Source organism: Rhinopithecus roxellana, chromosome 4 (genome assembly GCF_007565055.1).
Source record: "Rhinopithecus roxellana isolate Shanxi Qingling chromosome 4, ASM756505v1, whole genome shotgun sequence".
Classification (NCBI taxonomy): Eukaryota; Metazoa; Chordata; class Mammalia; order Primates; family Cercopithecidae; genus Rhinopithecus; species Rhinopithecus roxellana.
In genome coordinates, this window is record NC_044552.1 from 36,016,635 (window position 1) to 36,032,758 (window position 16,124).

At 49.6% G+C, this 16,124-nt stretch overlaps 1 pseudogene across 1 annotated transcript; it reads left to right on the forward strand.

Moving 5' to 3' along the window:
* Positions 1 to 1,661: 1,661 nt before the first annotated feature.
* On the forward strand, positions 1,662 to 2,107 carry LOC104667312 (annotated as a pseudogene). Its single transcript, XR_748660.2, has one exon. The product of XR_748660.2 is annotated as a 60S ribosomal protein L35a pseudogene (transcript).
* The last annotated feature ends 14,017 nt before the right edge of the window (positions 2,108 to 16,124 follow it).

A 16,124-nucleotide genomic window follows, 5' to 3' on the forward strand; every position in this document is an offset into this window, starting at 1 on the left:
CTGCGAGCTACCTGGCCAGGTAAGAGGCAGCGGCTCAACCGGGCCCCGCCCCGCCGCCGCCCAACTCCCCAGGCCGCATTCCTTCCCGCCTCCTTCTACAACAGGCCATTGTTGGCCCGGCCCGGTGGGCTGGGGACCTCGCCCGGCCCACGCCCAGCCTGGGAGTCGGGCCATCTCTCCCCCAGGAACCCTCCCGGCACGCCTCCTTCACCCCACTTCCCCCTAGTCCGGGGAAGGAGGCGGGTGAGTTCCCAGCCTCTCAAGGCGATTCGTGACCAGGTCAGTATGGGTACACGTGGACAGCTCTAGTGTCCAACACGAGGGACATGGATGGCCAAAGCGAGCACGCCACGGCATCCTATAGCCCCTCAAAAATGTGGGGACGTGAGACTTCGGGGAACATCAGGATGTGCCCATAAGATAAAAGTAAGCTGGGAAAAGCAAGAAAATGACAAACTAATATACCAATCTGATGACGGGGGTGGAAAAACATCCTCATTGACAGGGATGTGGGATGACGAAATCTTGGCATTCTGTGCCTGTACATCACATTCTTTTTCTTTTTCTTTTCTTTTTTTTCCTTTCGACGGAGTCTCACTCCATTGCCCAGGCTGGAGTGCAGTGGCGCCATCTCCGCTCACCGCAACCTCCCGGTCTCGGATTCAAGCGATTCTCCTGCCTCAGCCTCCTGAGTAGCTGGGATTACAGGCAGGCACCACCACGCCCGGCTAATTTTTGTATTTTTGGTAGAGACAGGTTTTCACCATATTGGCCAGGCGGTTCTGGAACTCCTGACCTCGTGATCCGCCGGCTTCGGCCTCCCAAAGTGCTGAGATTACAGGCATGAGCCACCGCGCCTGGTCCATATTCTTTTTTTTTTTCTGTGAAGTTAAGTGAATATAATTTTTAAAAACCTAAAGTGGGTAGAGCCCACTTAGGGTTGGGTTCACTCTCCAGGGAGACAAGCAGTGGTACTTTAAGGCACTTGAAGTACCATCCTAACCAAGCCAGGGGGGGCTATCCATGGGGGAAGTTTCCTCTGATGAGGATGGGGGGAGCCTGTGTGAAGATGCTGAGAGCAGAGGTGCAGGCCAAGTGGGTGGAGTTTGATGTTTTCTGGGCAGGAGGGGCCACAGGCTGGTGCAAGTTGCTATTTCTGCTGAGCTTCCTGGGGACTGGGCCCACTGCCACATTTCCCCTCAATTTCCCACAGATCTTACACGAAAGGTGTTTTCCCTCAACTTTTCATTCTGAAACATTTCAAACCTTCAGAGAACTTAAAAGAATTTTACAATGACCACCTGTATACCCTTCTCCCTGGATTCACCAAGTGTTAACACATAGCTAAATTCTCTCTCTCTCTCTCTCTCTCTCTGTCTCTCTCGGATTCTTTTCCTTTTCATTTTGCTGAAGCTTGGAAGTGACACTTGAGGTCAGGAGTTTGAGACCGGCCTGACCAACATGGTGAAACTCCGTCTCTACCAAAAATATAAAAAATTAGCTATGCGTGGTGGCGTGTGCCTATAATCCCAGCTACTAGGGAGGCTGAAGCAGCAGAATCGCTTGAACCTGGGAGGCGGAGGTTGCAGTAAGCCAAGATCACGCCATTGCACTCCAGCCTGGGCAACAAGAGTGAAACTCCGCCTCAAAAAAAAAAAAAAAGCTCTTCCCGCCATCTTGGCTCCTGTGGAGGCCTGCTGGGAATGGGACTTCTAAAAGGAACTATGTCAGGAAGGCTGTGGTCCAAGGCCATTTTTGCCGGCTATAAGCGGGGTCTCCGGAACCAAAGGGAGCACACAGCTCTTCTTAAAATTGAAGGTGTTTATGCTCGAGATGAAACAGAATTCTATTTGGGCAAGAGATGCGCTTATGTATACAAAGCAAAGAACAACACAGTGACTCCAGGCGGCAAACCAAATAAAACCAGAGTCATCTGGGGAAAGGTAACTCGGGCCCACGGAAACAGTGGCATGGTTCGTGCCACATTCCGAAGCAATCTTCCTGCGAAGGCCATTGGACACAGAATCCGAGTGATGATGTACCCCTCAAGGATTTAAACTAACGAAAAATCAATAAATAAACGTGGATTTGTGTTCTTGTAAAAAAAAAAAAAAAAGAATTTCCCATTTATCCCCTCAATGTCACTTTAGTTCTTTAGTTCTTTGTTCCTTTTTTTTTTTTTTTTTTCCCGAGACGGAGTCTTGCTCTATCACCCAGCTGGAGTGCTGTGACGCAATCTCGGCTCACTGCCACCTCCGCCTCCCAGGCTCAAGCGATTCTCCTGCCTCAGCCTCCCAGGTAGCTGGGACTACAGGTACCTGCCACAATGCCCAGCTAATTTTCATATTTTTAGTAGAGATGGGGTTTTGCCATGTTGGCCAGGCTGGTCTCGAACTTCTGACCTCGAGCGATCCACCCACCTTGGCCTCCCAAAATGCTGGAATTATAGGCGTGAGCCACCTTGCCAGCCAAGTGGTTCCATTTGTTTGCAACTTCTACTATATAACTATTATTATTATTATTATTATTATTATTAGATGGAGTCTTGCTCTGTCACCCAGGCTGGAGTACAGTGGTGCAATCTCGGCTCACTGCAACCTCCATTTCCCAGGTTCAAGTAATTCTTCTGTCTCAGTCTCCCGAGTAGCTGGGATTACAGGTGCCCACCACCACGCCTGGCTAATGTTTGTATTTCTAGTAGAGACGGAGTTTCACCATGTTGGTCATTCTGGTATTGAACTCCTGACCTCAGGTGATCCACTGGCCTTGGCATCCCAAAGTGCTGGGATTACAGGCATGAGCCACCGCACCCCGTCTATAACTAATATTCTTGAGAGCCACTGTGTGCCGCATGCTGGGCTGTGAAAGAGCCAGAAAAATTAAACACATGGTTCTTGAGTCCAGGTTGCTGTAGTCTGTGGAGACAGGCAGCCACCTGTGGAGAGCTGGGCAGTGGAGAGGTAACTGAGGAGGAAGGAAATGAGAGGGGGAAGGTGCAGAGCAATTTGGGGGCTGCAGGATCTGGGAAGGGTAAGCAGGAGGCCTCTTCAGGGGCTGAGGATGGGGGAGCTGGGAATTACCCAGTGGGCGGGAGGTCATGGTAAGGTTGGCCAAGGTGTGGAAGGCTTAAAAAGGCCATCTGGCCGGGCGTGGTGGCTCACGCCTGTAATCCCAGCACTATGGGAGGCCAAGACGGGCGGATCACGAGGTCAGGAGATCGAGACCATCCTGGCTAATACGGTGAAACCCCGTCTCTACTAAAAAATACAAAAAACTAGCCGGGCGAGGTGGCAGGCGTCTGTAGTCCCAGCTACTCGGGAGGCTGAGGGAGAATGGCGTAAACCCGGGAGGCAGAACTTGCAGTGAGCTGAGATCCGGCCACTGCACTCCAGCATGGGTGACAGAGCGAGATTCCATCTCAAAAAAAAAAAAAAAAAGGGCCATCTGAGTGGCCAGGTGTGGGGCTCACGCCTGTAATCCCAGCATTTTGGGAGGCCAAGGTGGGCAGATCATGAGGTCAGGAGTTCGAGACCAGCCTGGCCAACATAGTGAAACTCCATCTCTACTAAAAAATACAAAAAAATTAGCCATGCGTGGTGGTGGGCACCTGTAATCCCAGCTACTTGGGAGGCTGAGGCAGGAGAATTGCCTGAACCTGGGAGGCGGAGGTTGCAGTGAGCCGAGATCGCACCACTTCACTCCAGCCTGGACGACAGTGCGAGACTTTGTCTCAAAAAAAAAAAAAAAGGGTCAGGCGCAGTGGTTTATGCCTGTAATCCCAGCACTTTGGGAGTCCGAGGCAGGCAGATTACCTAAGGTCAGGAGTTCAAGACAAGCCTGGCCAACATGGTGAAACCCTGTCTCTACTAAGAACACAAAAATTAGCCGGGCATGGTGGCAGGCACCAGTAATCCCAGCTACTCAGGATGCTGAGGCAGGAGAATCACTTGAAAGCGGGAGGTGGAGGTTGCAGTGAGCTGAGATTGCACTCTAGCCTGGGGGACAAGAGCGAGACTTTGTCTCAGAAAAAAAAAAGGAAAAAGAAAAAGCCAGCTGAGGCCGGGCACGGTGGCTCACATCTGTAATCCCAGCACTTTGGGAGGTTGAGGCGGATGGATCATGATGCCAAGAGATCAAGACCATCCTGGCCAACATGGTGAAACCCTGTCTCTACTAAAATTACAAAAAGCTGGGCATTGTGGTGTGTGCCCGTAGTCCCAGCTACTTGGGAGGCTGAGGCAGGAGGATTGCTTGAACCTGGGAAGTGGAGGTTGCAGTGAGCTGAGATCACACCACTGCACTCCAGCCTGGTGACAGAGTGAGACTCTGTCCAAAAGAAAAAAAAAAAAAAGGCCAACTGGAAAAATGGGAATCAACCAAATGTCCACCAAGAGGTGAATGGTTAAATTTAAATAAACTATAGCCAGCTGGGTGCCATGGTGCATGCCTGTAATCCCAGCACTTCAGGAGGCCAAGATGGGCTAATCACTTTAGGCCAGGATTTCGAGACCAGCCTGGCCAACATGGCAAAATCCCCTCTCTACCAAAAATAAAAAAAAAATTAGCCGGGCGTGGTAGTGCATGCCTGTGGTCCCAGCTACTTGGGAGGTTAAGGTGGGAGAATCACTTGAGCCCAGGAGGCAGAGGTTGCAGTGAGCCTAGATCACACCACTGCCCTCCAGTGTGGGTGAGAATGAAACCCTGTCTCAAAAATAGATAAATAAACAAACAAACTATGCCACATCCTATCCACACAATGGAATAAAAATGCAACCCTGGCCAGGCGTGGTGATTCACACCTGTAATCCTAGCACTTTGAGAGGCTGAGGCAGGTGGACTGCCTAAGCTCAGGGGTTCGAGACCAGCCTGGGCAACACGGTGAAACCCTGTGTCTACTAAAATACAAAAAATTAGCCAGTGTGGTGGCGTGCACCTGTAGTCCCAGCTACTTGGGAGGCTGAGGCAGAAGAATTACTTAAACCTGGGAAGTGGAGGTTGCACACTGAGCTGAGATCACACCACTGCACTCCAGCCTGGGCGACAGAGCGAGACTCCGTCTCCAAAAAAAAATTATCATAATGCAACCCTAAATACAAGTGAGTCAGCTAGCTGCTAGCTGTGTCCAGTTATCTCTAAGATAAACTGATAAACTTAGCCAAATTCTAAGTGATCCGCCCGCCTCAACTTCCCAAAGTGCTGAGATTACAGGTGTGAGCCAACACACCAAAAGGTATAGTGTGCTACCTTTTGTCAAGGGCAGGAGGTAGGGCAGAGTAAACATGATCTTATTTGTTTCTTTTGGCACAGAGAAACCTCAGAAAGTTACATTAAAAAACTAATAAAAGTAGTGGCTGGGCGTGGTGGGTCACGCCTGTAATCCCAGCACTTTGGGATGCTGAGGAGGGTGAATCACCTGGGGTTAGGAGTTCCAGACCAGCCTGGCCAACATAGTAAAACCCTGGCTCTACTGAAAATACAAAAAAATAGCTGAGTGTGGTGACGGGCGCCTGTAATCCCAGCTACTACGGAGGCTGAGGCAGGAGAATCGCTTGAATCCAGAAGGTGGCGGTTGCAGTGAGCTGAGATCATGCCATTGCACTCAAGCCTGGGCAACAAGAGCGAAACTCCATCTCAAAAAAAAGAAAGAAAGAAAGAAAGAAGGAGGGAGGGAGGGAAGGAGGGAAGGAAGGAAGGAAGGAAGGAAGGAAGGAAGGAAGGAAGGAAGGAAGGAAGGAAGGAAGGAAGGAAGGAAGGAAGAAAGAGAAAGAAAGAAGGAAGGAAGGAAGGAAGGAAGGAAGGAAGGAAAGAAAGAGAAAGAAAGAAGGAAGGAAGGAAGGAAGGAAGGAAGGAAGGAAGGAAGGAAGGAAGGAAGGAAGGAAGGAAGGAAGGAAGGAAGGAAGGAAGGAAAGAAGGAAGGAAGGAAGGAAAGTTACCAGGGATGGAAGTCCAGGGAACTCAGCAAATGAGGGGGATAGGGTTGGGAGGGAGACTTTCCACTGAATGCCTTTAAAATGTTTTACACCAGGTAAATGTGTTTCCTATTTAAAAATTAAAGGAAAAGTAACTAGGCAGGAGAGTTTGGTTTGAGCCTAGCAACTCAATGTGGTCCATGAACCAACAACATCTGTACCTCCTAGGATCTTATTAGAAATGCAGAATCCAGCCGGGCGCGGTGGCTCACGCCTGTAATCCCAGCACTTTGGGAGGCCGAGGCGGGCGGATCACAAGGTCAGGAGATCGAGACCATTGTGAAACCCCGTCTCTACTAAAAATACAAAAAATTAGCCGGGCGCTGTGGCGGGCGCCCGTAGTCCCAGCTACTCGGGAGGCTGAGGCAGGAGAATGGCGTGAACCCGGGAGGCGGAGCTTGCAGTGAGCCGAGATCGTGCCACTGCACTCCAGCCTGGGCGACAGAGCGAGACTCCGCCTCAAAAAAAAAAAAAAAAAGAAAAAGAAAAAAAAGAAATGCAGAATCCTGGCAGGGTGCTGTGGCTCACGCCTGTAATCCCAGTACTTTGGGAGGCCAAGGCGGGTGGATCATTTGAGATTAGGAGTCCGAGACCAGCCTGGTCAACATTATGAAACCCCGTCTCTACTAAAAATACACAAATGAGCCGAGCATGATGGCGGGTGCCTGTAATCCCAGCTACTCGGGAGTCTGAGGCAGAAGAATAGCTTGAGCCGGGGAGGTGAAGGTTGCAGTGAGCAGACATTGCACCACTGCACTCCAGCCTCAGCGACAGAGCGAGACTCTGTCTCAAAAACAAACAAAAAGAAATGCAGAATCTAGGGCCTCATCCCAGACCTTGGGCAACCTCTCTGAGCCTCAGTTTGTTCATCTGCAAAATGGGCTATTATTATTATTATTATTTTTTTTTTTTGAGACGGAGTCTCGCTCTGCCGCCCAGGCTGGAGTGTAGTGGCTGGATCTCAGCTCACTGCAAGCTCCGCCTCCCGGGTTTACGCCATTCTCCTGCCTCAGCCTCCCGAGTAGCTGGGACTACAGGCGCCCGCCAGCTCGCCCGGCTAGTTTTTGTTTTTATATTTTTTTTAGTAGAGGCGGGGTTTCACCATGTTCGCCAGGATGGTCTCAATCTCCTGACCTCGTGATCCGCCTGTCTCAGCCTCCCAAAGTGTTGGGATTACAGGCTTGAGCCACCGCACCTGGCCTCAAAATGGGCTACTGAGGTCATTTTGAGATTCAGTGAGCAGATGAACTACCCAGCAGAAAATCTGTGTTTGAACAAGGTCCCCACAGGATTCAGGTGCATGATAACATTGGAGAAGCTCTGTCCTAAAGTCAGTGGCTATCAGAATGCTGTATGGGATTCTGAGTAGGCAAGGCTTAGTAGTGACAGCTATGTTTTCAGAATGTTCATCTAACAACTGGATGGATGATGTATGGGAAGGAGAGCGCACAGGCTGAGGGGCTAATTGATGGGTTAACTGGTTAGCTAGTTGGTTAATTGATATAAGCAGGAGGGGACGGGGGCCAGGACGTGTGTGCTGGTGGTGAAAACAGAGCAGAGTTGTTAGTTTGTGGGACATTTCCTAGGAAGAAAGGAAGGGTGGCCGGGCGCAGTGGCTCATGCCTGGAATCCCAGCGCTTTGGGAGGCCAAGGTGGGTGGATTAACTGAGGTCAAGAGTTTGAGACCAGCCTGGCCAACATGACGAAACTCTATCTCTACTAAAAATACAAAAATTAGCTGGGCATAGTGGAACATGCTTGTAATCCCAGCTACTCGGGAGGCTGAGGCATAATAATCACTGGAACCCAGGAGGCAGAAGTTGCAGTGAGCTGAGATCGTACCACTGCACTCCAGCCTGGGTGACCGAGTGAGACTCTGTCTCAAAAAAAAAAAAAAAAAAAAAAAGAGACTGAGAGTGGTGGCTCATGCCTATAATCCTAACACTTTGGGAGGCCAAGGCGGGTGGATCACCTGAGGTGAGGAGTTTGAGACCAGTCTGGCCAACATGGTGAATCCGCATCTCTACTAAAAATACAAAAATTAGCCGGGTGTGATAGCGCATGCTTGTAATCCCAGCTACTCTGGAGGCCGAGGCAGGAGAATCGCTTGAACCCAGGACAATAAGGTTGCAGTGAGCCGGGATCACACCACTGCACTCCAGCCTAGGTGACAGAGTGAGACTCCGTCTCAAAAAAAAAAAGAAAGAAAGAAAGAAAGAAAAAGGCTGAGCACGGTGGCTCACGCCTGTAACCCCAGCACTTTGGGAGGCTGAGGCAGGCGGATCGCCTAAGGTCAGGAGTTTGAGACCAACCTGACCAACATGGAGAAACCCCGTCTCTACTAAAAGTACAAAATTAGCCAGATGTGGTGGTGGGCGCCTGTAATCACAACTACTCAGGAGGCTGAGGTAGGAGACTAGCTTGAACCCAGGAGGCAGAGGTTGTGGTGAGTCGAGATCGTGCCATTGCACTCCAGCCTGGGCAACAAGAGGAAACTCTGTCTCCAAAAAAAAAAAAAAAAAAAAAAGAAAGAAGCTGAGGGTCAGCCGTAACCCAGCACTTTGGAGGAGAGGCGGATCACGAGTCAGGAGACGAGAAGCTAGTGAAACCCGCTCTCTAAAAACAAAAATGGATGGGGCTGCACTACTCGGAGGTAGCAGGGAATGCGTAAACCCGGGAGGCGGAGATTGCAGTGAGCGAGATCCGGCCACTGCACTCCAGTCCGGGCGACAGAGCGAGACTTCCGCCCTCAAAAAAAAAAAAAAAAAAAAAAAAAAAAAAAAAAAAAAGAAAGAAAGAAAAGGCTTGGCATATAGGGGGAGAGCTTCTGAGTCAGCTTATTTATTTGTAGCATGAGAGCAATAACACTGTCCCCTCTTGGGCTTGTCCATAGGGGTGGGAGGAGGAGTCTCTAGAAGGTCTAGGTTCAGCAGTGTGCAGTTCCATCAAACCTGCCAGTTTCATCCCATCAGCCTGGCAGCTTTTGACACTGAGCTCCCTGGGGCAGGGGCAGGGCCTCATCCTCTGTCCAGCTCAGCACTCTGTACTGTTGATACTCAGCTTCCACTCCGTCATCTAATAACCACACCTCACACCTGTCCCCCAGGAACAGAAGCAGCCAAATCACAGGCTCCCCTCGAAACAGACAAAAGCCCAATCCTATCATTACATTTCTGCTCAGCGATTACTCAGTAACCTCCTGAGAGCCAACTTCACTGGGCAGCTCTGGAATGCAGGGTGGGATTGGGGGCCCGTAGTTGCAGTCTCCCCAGAGACCCAAACAGGTCTTTGTCAAGTCTGTTGTCTTTTTTTTTTTTTTTTTTTTTTTTTGAGACAGAGTTTCACTCTCGTTGCCCCCAGGCTGGAGTGCAATGGCTTGATCTCGGCTCACCACAACTTCTGCCTCCTGGGTTCAAGCGATTCTCCTGCCTCAGCCTCCCAAGTAGCTGGGATTACAGGCATATGCTACCACGCCCAGCTAATTTTGTATTTTTAGTAGAGACGGGGTTTCTCCATGTTGGTCAGGCTGGTCTCACACTCCCAACCTCAGGTGATCTGCCCACCTCGGCCTCCCAAAGTGTTGGGATTACAGACGTGAACCACTGTGCCTGGCCAAGTCTGTGGTCTTTCCTCCCACAATGTCAAGGGGTCCAGGCTGGGAAAGTGGACTCTTGAGTAGGGGAAGGACAGGCCAAAACATCCCGAGAGTCACCTTAGTCCCCACCCTGGGTCTCTGTGGCTAGCTCTTCAGAGGCTCAATCAGAATTCTCAAATCCCAGATAATGAGGGGATGCAGATCATCCTGCCGGGCCTTTTGTTTCCAGGCAGGAGACACCTTACCACAGATCAGCTCCTGAGGCTGTTTCTTCAGGCCTTCAGGGGAGGGTGGGCTTCAATCCCAGTGACTTCTGCTTTCCTCTGGGCTGGGTGCATTCAAGAAGAGGGGTTCAGGTTGAGGGGCTCTGGATGGCTGGACTCCTACACATCCCAAGATGGGGCTTGGAGATTCTCGAGTAGCTGGTGCCTGTGGTGTAGGGATCTGAGGTCTGCCCTGTTTGTTTAGGGAGTGCTGGGAAGGGACTCATTTTCCTTTTCATCCATGGGCTCTTTGATGGGATTATGATACTGTGGGGAAGATCCTTGACTGCAGACTAGGTCCGAATCCTGGCTCTGCTACTTCTCAAGGGTGTGAACTTGCAGAGTTACCACCTCTCTGAGTCTCAGTTGGTTCATCTGTAAAAGACAAGGTTGTTAGAGATTGAATGAAAGAGTGGGTTATGGTGCTCAGCAGAGGGTCCAGCTCATGGTAGGTGCTCAGTACCTGTGTGCTCCTTCTCCCTGCTTTGTAGGTAGACAAAGCTCCCTACCCTGCTTTGGGCATGGAGATGCTAAACAGAGAACAGCAAAAACACAACAGAGACCATGAGAGGCTGCAGAAGAGCAGTGTCAATTCAACAAAGGACCTCAAGAAGGAAAATTCCATTGAGACCCGGGAGACAGGATGGGGCAGGTGTCTACAAGGTCACCTTGCAGGCCAGGTAAAAACATCCCGTGGTAAAACATATCCCACAATCTGAAACAATGTGTGTGTGCACAAGTGATTGTGTCTACATTTTAAAAAATGGATTAAGTACAAAAAGCAAAAATAAAATAAAATAAAAATTCTTTGTAGATTATGACCATAAATATGTATTTGTGAATGGCCAGGGATTGGAAGGGAACAGAACTATGAAGATGGTTCAGCTAGAATGTCAGGATTACAGATGGATTTTTGGGTTTTTGTTTGTTTGTTTGTTTGTTTGTTTATTTGAGACAGAGTCTCGCTCTGTCGCCCAGGCTGGAGTGCTGCAACCTCCGCCTCCTGTGTTCAAGCAATCCCCCTGCCTCGGCCTCTCAAGTAGCTGGGACTACAGGTGCGTGCCACCACACCTAGCTAATTTTTGTATTTTTTAGCAGAGATGAGGTTTCACCATGTTACCCAGGCTGGTCTTGAACTCCTGGCCTCAAGTGATCCACCCACCTCAGCCTCCCAAAATGCTGGGATTACAGGCTTCAGCCACTGTGCCTGGCCACATACGAGTTTTTAAAAACTATTTAGTGATGTGTCCTGTTGCTCTATCATTTGTTTTAACTTAAAACTCAACAAATAAAAATAACATAATTTAACATGGAATGCATTTTTGTTTGTTTGTCTGGTTTTTTTTTTTTTTTTTTTTTTTTTTGAGACAGAGTCTCGCTCTGTCACCCAGGCTGGAGTGCAGTGGCCAGATCTCAGCTCACTGCAAGCTCCGCCTCCTGGGTTCACGCCATTCTCCTGCCTCAGCCTACCGAGTAGCTGGGACTACAGGCGCCGCCACCTCGCCCAGCTAGTTTTTTGTATTTTTAGTAGAGACGGGGTTTCACCGTGTTAACCAGGATGGTCTCGATCTCCTGACCTTGTGATCCGCCCGTCTCGGCCTCCCAAAGTGCTGGGATTACAGGCTTGAGCCACCGCGCCCGGCCCTTGTTTGTTTTTGAGACAGTCTCACTCTGTCACCCAGACTGGAGTGCAGTGGCACAATCTTGGCTCACTGCAACCTCTGCCTCCCAGGTTCAAGCGATTCTCGTGCCTCAGCCTCCCGAGTAGCTGGGATTACAGACACCTACCACCACGCCTGGCTAATTTATGTATTTTTAGTACAGACGAGGTTTCATCATGTTGGCCAGGCTGGTCTTGAACTCCTGGCCTCAAGTGATCCACCGGCTTTGGCCTCCCAAAGTGCTGGGATTACAGGCCTATTTTGTTTTTTCTGAAAAGCCTTAGAATCAGAATTAGCAAGATTCCTCGGTGGTTCTTATGCAAATTAAAATTTGAGAGGCATTGTTGTAGAATACAAATAAAATAAAATAAAAAGCCCTAGAGCAGAGGGCAGGGGGGCCTGGAGATGTGGATTCTAGTGCCACCTCTGCCACTAAACTCCTATGAGACCATGAGCCTTCCTGTGCCTCAGTTTCTCCGTCTGTACAATGGGATGGTGGGATCTAATACTCAGGTGTGGTTTCACATCTGTTTAAAATGTTTGTTGGCTGACAGGACAGAGGAAGAACAGCAAATGAGGCTGTCTTTTCCTTCCTGTGTGAGGAGGCTACTTCCAGCTCTGAGGAAAGAGGGGTCAGGAATGGGAGAAATGTTTCAAGGGAGTGTGACGAGCTTTTCTTTGGTGCGGCATCTCCTCTGTGTCAGGCTCTGTGCTCAGGCTATGGGAGGTCCTACCATTCAGCTATGTAGAGGCTCCAGGAATCACACAGTCCCACACCTGTCTCACGCGTTCTGGAGATCAAATTTTGAACTGGGATTTGAGGCCTGGGTTGAATTCAGAGCTCAAAGTTCCAATTCAAGTTGTGGGTCATTGGCTGGGAGCAGTGGCTCAGGCCAGGTGCGGTGGCTCATGCATGTAATCCCAGAACTTTGGGAGGCTGAGGCAGGCAGATCACAAGGTCAGGAGTTTGAGACCAGCCTGGCCAGCACAGTGAAACTACGTCTCTACTAAAAATACAAAAATTAGCTGGGCGTGGTGGTGCGCACCTGTAATCCCAGCTACTCAGGATGCTGAGGCAGGAGAGTCACTTAAATCCGGGAGGTGGAGTTTACAATGAGCTGAGATTATGCCACTGCACTCCAGCCTGGGTGACAAAGCTAGACTCCATCTCAAAAAAAAAAAAGAGAGAGAGATGTGGGACGTCAGCTTGCCTGAGAAGCAGCTTGTCTCCCCCTCTCTCTGGTACCTGGAGGGACCAGCAGCTACACCTGTCATTGTGTCATTGGCTGGGCTTCTCTGTGTCAGTCACAGAACCCACTACAGCCATATCAGCCCTGCAAGGGAGAGGCCCATATGTTCATTTTATGGATGGATAAAGAAGACTTCAAATGATGCTTACTCAGACTCCATGACCAATCAACTCGCTCTTAGGAATGTGCCCCAAAGAATCTTTCACACAAGTCCGGAAGGGGACATGGATGTGACCTCATTGAAGTGTTGTTTGTGGGGATGGGGAGCTGGAGGCAGCTGGGGGTCCACCTCCAGGGAAGTAGAGAGGTAAAATGGGGTGGGTGCACTCCGTGCAGACGACGCAGCCGCTGGAAGTGAGGAAGGAGGTGCTTATGTGGCAACACGGAGGGTCTCACCAACAGCAGGGAGTCCCACAAGTAAACAACAGAATGAGACCCAAAACACACAATACCACTTATGCAAATGAAAACTACCTGCATATAAAACAACAATATATATTTTGCAATAACACATATGAACAAGAAGATACTCATTAAGCATATTCAGATGGTTGCCTTTGGCTTGGGTGGGTGGGAAGTGTGGTTGGAAAATGGAGATAAGGAGAAAAATTAACACAAGGAGAGAGGAGGACCAGTGATGATAATGCATCGCTAAGCAAGGAATATGAATAACTCAGCCCTGTGTACTTGAGGTCCAACAAAGGACAAACAAGTAAAGATCAGAGAGATTAAGTAATTTGTCCAAATTACACAGCAGGTAAGGAGGGGTGAAGAGAATGTCCAGATAACTAGGCCTATTTAGGGCAAGGCAATAGCAGGACGCTTAAAACCATTAACCTGCACCTTAAGAGCAGAGAAGGCAGGAGAGGAGGCTGTGTGTGAAAGGTGTGGGGGTGGTTAGAGAATCCTTCTGTGCTCCAAGTCAGCCCTGAGTCTCCATGACTCTCTTTCTTCCCAAACACCCACTGGGCACTATGGGGTTTGGGCCACAGCCCTTACTTTCCAGGGACTTTGATGATGCACAAAATGAGGTCATCCCTGGAGTTGGCAGGAAAGTCAGAGAAGGAGGTACTCCAGGAGGCAGGATTGAATCAGGAGTTATCAGGGTTTAGAAATTGTAACATAAATCACGGCCTCTACCAGGTAGTAGGCACTGCTCTAAGCTCACAAAGTCCTCATAAGCCTTCAGGGTAAATTCTATTATCATCTCCATTTTGCAGATTAGGAATTGAGGCACAGAGAGGTTAGGTAATTTGTGCAAGTCACACAGCCGAGAAATGGCAGAGCTGGGATTTGAAACCCAGGCAGAGTGGGTCTGGAGGTCATGATCTTAACCATTATGCAATTTACCAGTGAAATAAGGCAGATATGGCTCATCTGGCCAGGACTTCCTAAAGGCAATCTCCCCAGCCACTGCCTCCTCTTGAGCTCCCCACAGTGAGGGTGACATGGCCTGGGCTGGGTACATTGATGGCAGGGGCCTACCACCAAATGTCAATGCCTCCTGCCCCACAGAAGTTCTCCCCACCTTGGACATCAAGTATCCAAGGTGGAGGGACCCAATATCCTCATGATACACATAAGACACTGAGCCTGGAGAGGGGACAGGACTTGTCTGAGGTCACCCAGTTCTGCTTATCAGACCAGAACCTCACCCCATTTTGGCTGAAACAAAGTACAGTGTGTGCTAAGCTGTGGCTCCCCTTAACCCACACCCAGACCCCTGGGCTCCCTCCTGATAGCTCCTTCAGGCCATTTGCCCCCAGATGCAGAGATGCTGGCCACTCTGCCCAGAACACCATGTCCCCAGTCTTCCAAACAAGACTCCACCCACCCCAGAGCGCTTGGAGATTGCCAAGCGGTCAGAGGCTCTGGCAGGGGAAGCCCGATTAATACTGCGCTGCTCCTTCTCCTTCTCTCCTGGTCCCTCCCAGCCTCCTTAGAAATTAGGGGTCATTACCATCAGGGTGTGAGATCGAGGCACAGCACACAAGTCATCAACACCCCAATTTCCAGTCTACCTTCGGCCCCAAAGTCCATCTTGTCAGTGTTGACTCAGGGCCAGGAAAAAAACAAATAATTCTGGGCCCAGCCCAAGCCGGTGTGGCAGGAAGGCACCCAATAGCTCTATCTACCTCCCCTGGAACTCTCTCCTTCCCCTCAACCCAGGGGATTTCTGACACTACAAGCCCGTGTCACTCCTACATGTGGGATTTCTGACACTACTCCTGGAAGCTGCCTACCAAGTGTGGTACTGGGGAGACAGGACCCTAGGGAGGTAGGGAGGCTGATTTCTGAAGATGGGGACAAGACAGCCCATTCAGCTACCCACCCATCAATCCAATTACCCACCCACACATAATCATAGCTGATGTTTACTCAGTGCTTACTCTGTGCCAGGCACTGTCCTCAGTGCTTTGCCCAACTCTATTAGGTAGGGACTTTACCCATTTTACAGATGAGAAAACAGAAGCATAAAGATGTCGATTAATTTTCCCAAAGTTACACACTAGTAAAATAGTAGAGCCAGAATTCAAGCTCAGGCATTCTAACTCCTGGGCCTGCACTCCTCTATACCACAGCCATCACCATCTGTCCATTTACTGACCATCCATCCATCCATCCATCCATTCACATATGGTCACTCCTATTCAGCCATCTGTCTATCCACCTGTTCATCCATCCCTTTTTCTCCCAAGCCCCTGTTCAAAGCAGTCCATGAGAGGGAATGGCATATAGAAAGCCTCAGAGGGGAGAGAGTGGGGCATGTCTAAGAAACTAGCTACTGCATACAGAGTGAGGGAAAGACAGCAAGAGATGAGGCTAAGGAGATGAGCAGGGCTCAAATCACAAGGGTTGGCCCATCCACCATCTCTCCACCAACCCAGTCCATCTACCTGTCTATCCATCCTCCCACTCCTCTGTCCACCCATCCATTCATCCACTCATCTCTGTAATTTGCAAGGCAGGCAGATGATAGATAGATGATAAATAGATGATTGATAGATGATTGATAGATAGATGATTGATAGATAGATAGAACGATAGATAGATAGATAGATAGATAGATAGATAGATAGATAGATAGATAGACAGAACGAAGAGTTGCCAGGGTACATTTCCTTCCTGACAGTGATATTGGGACATGGGGGTATATTAGGACTTCTGGAGGCACCTGGATAATTAGGATGATCTCCCTTCACCTCCTGCCCACAGTTTTAGGGTTCTGTGCATTTGTGGGAAGAGAGAATAGCATAGTGGGCCAGTGTCAAGGCTGAAAGACCCTTCCAGGTCCTGAAATGTCAGTCCCCAGCCCTGGCCTCATGTCCCCTTGGGAAGACAGAAGGAATTGTGTTGTAAAGAGGTGTCACAATGCCCCCTGCCCC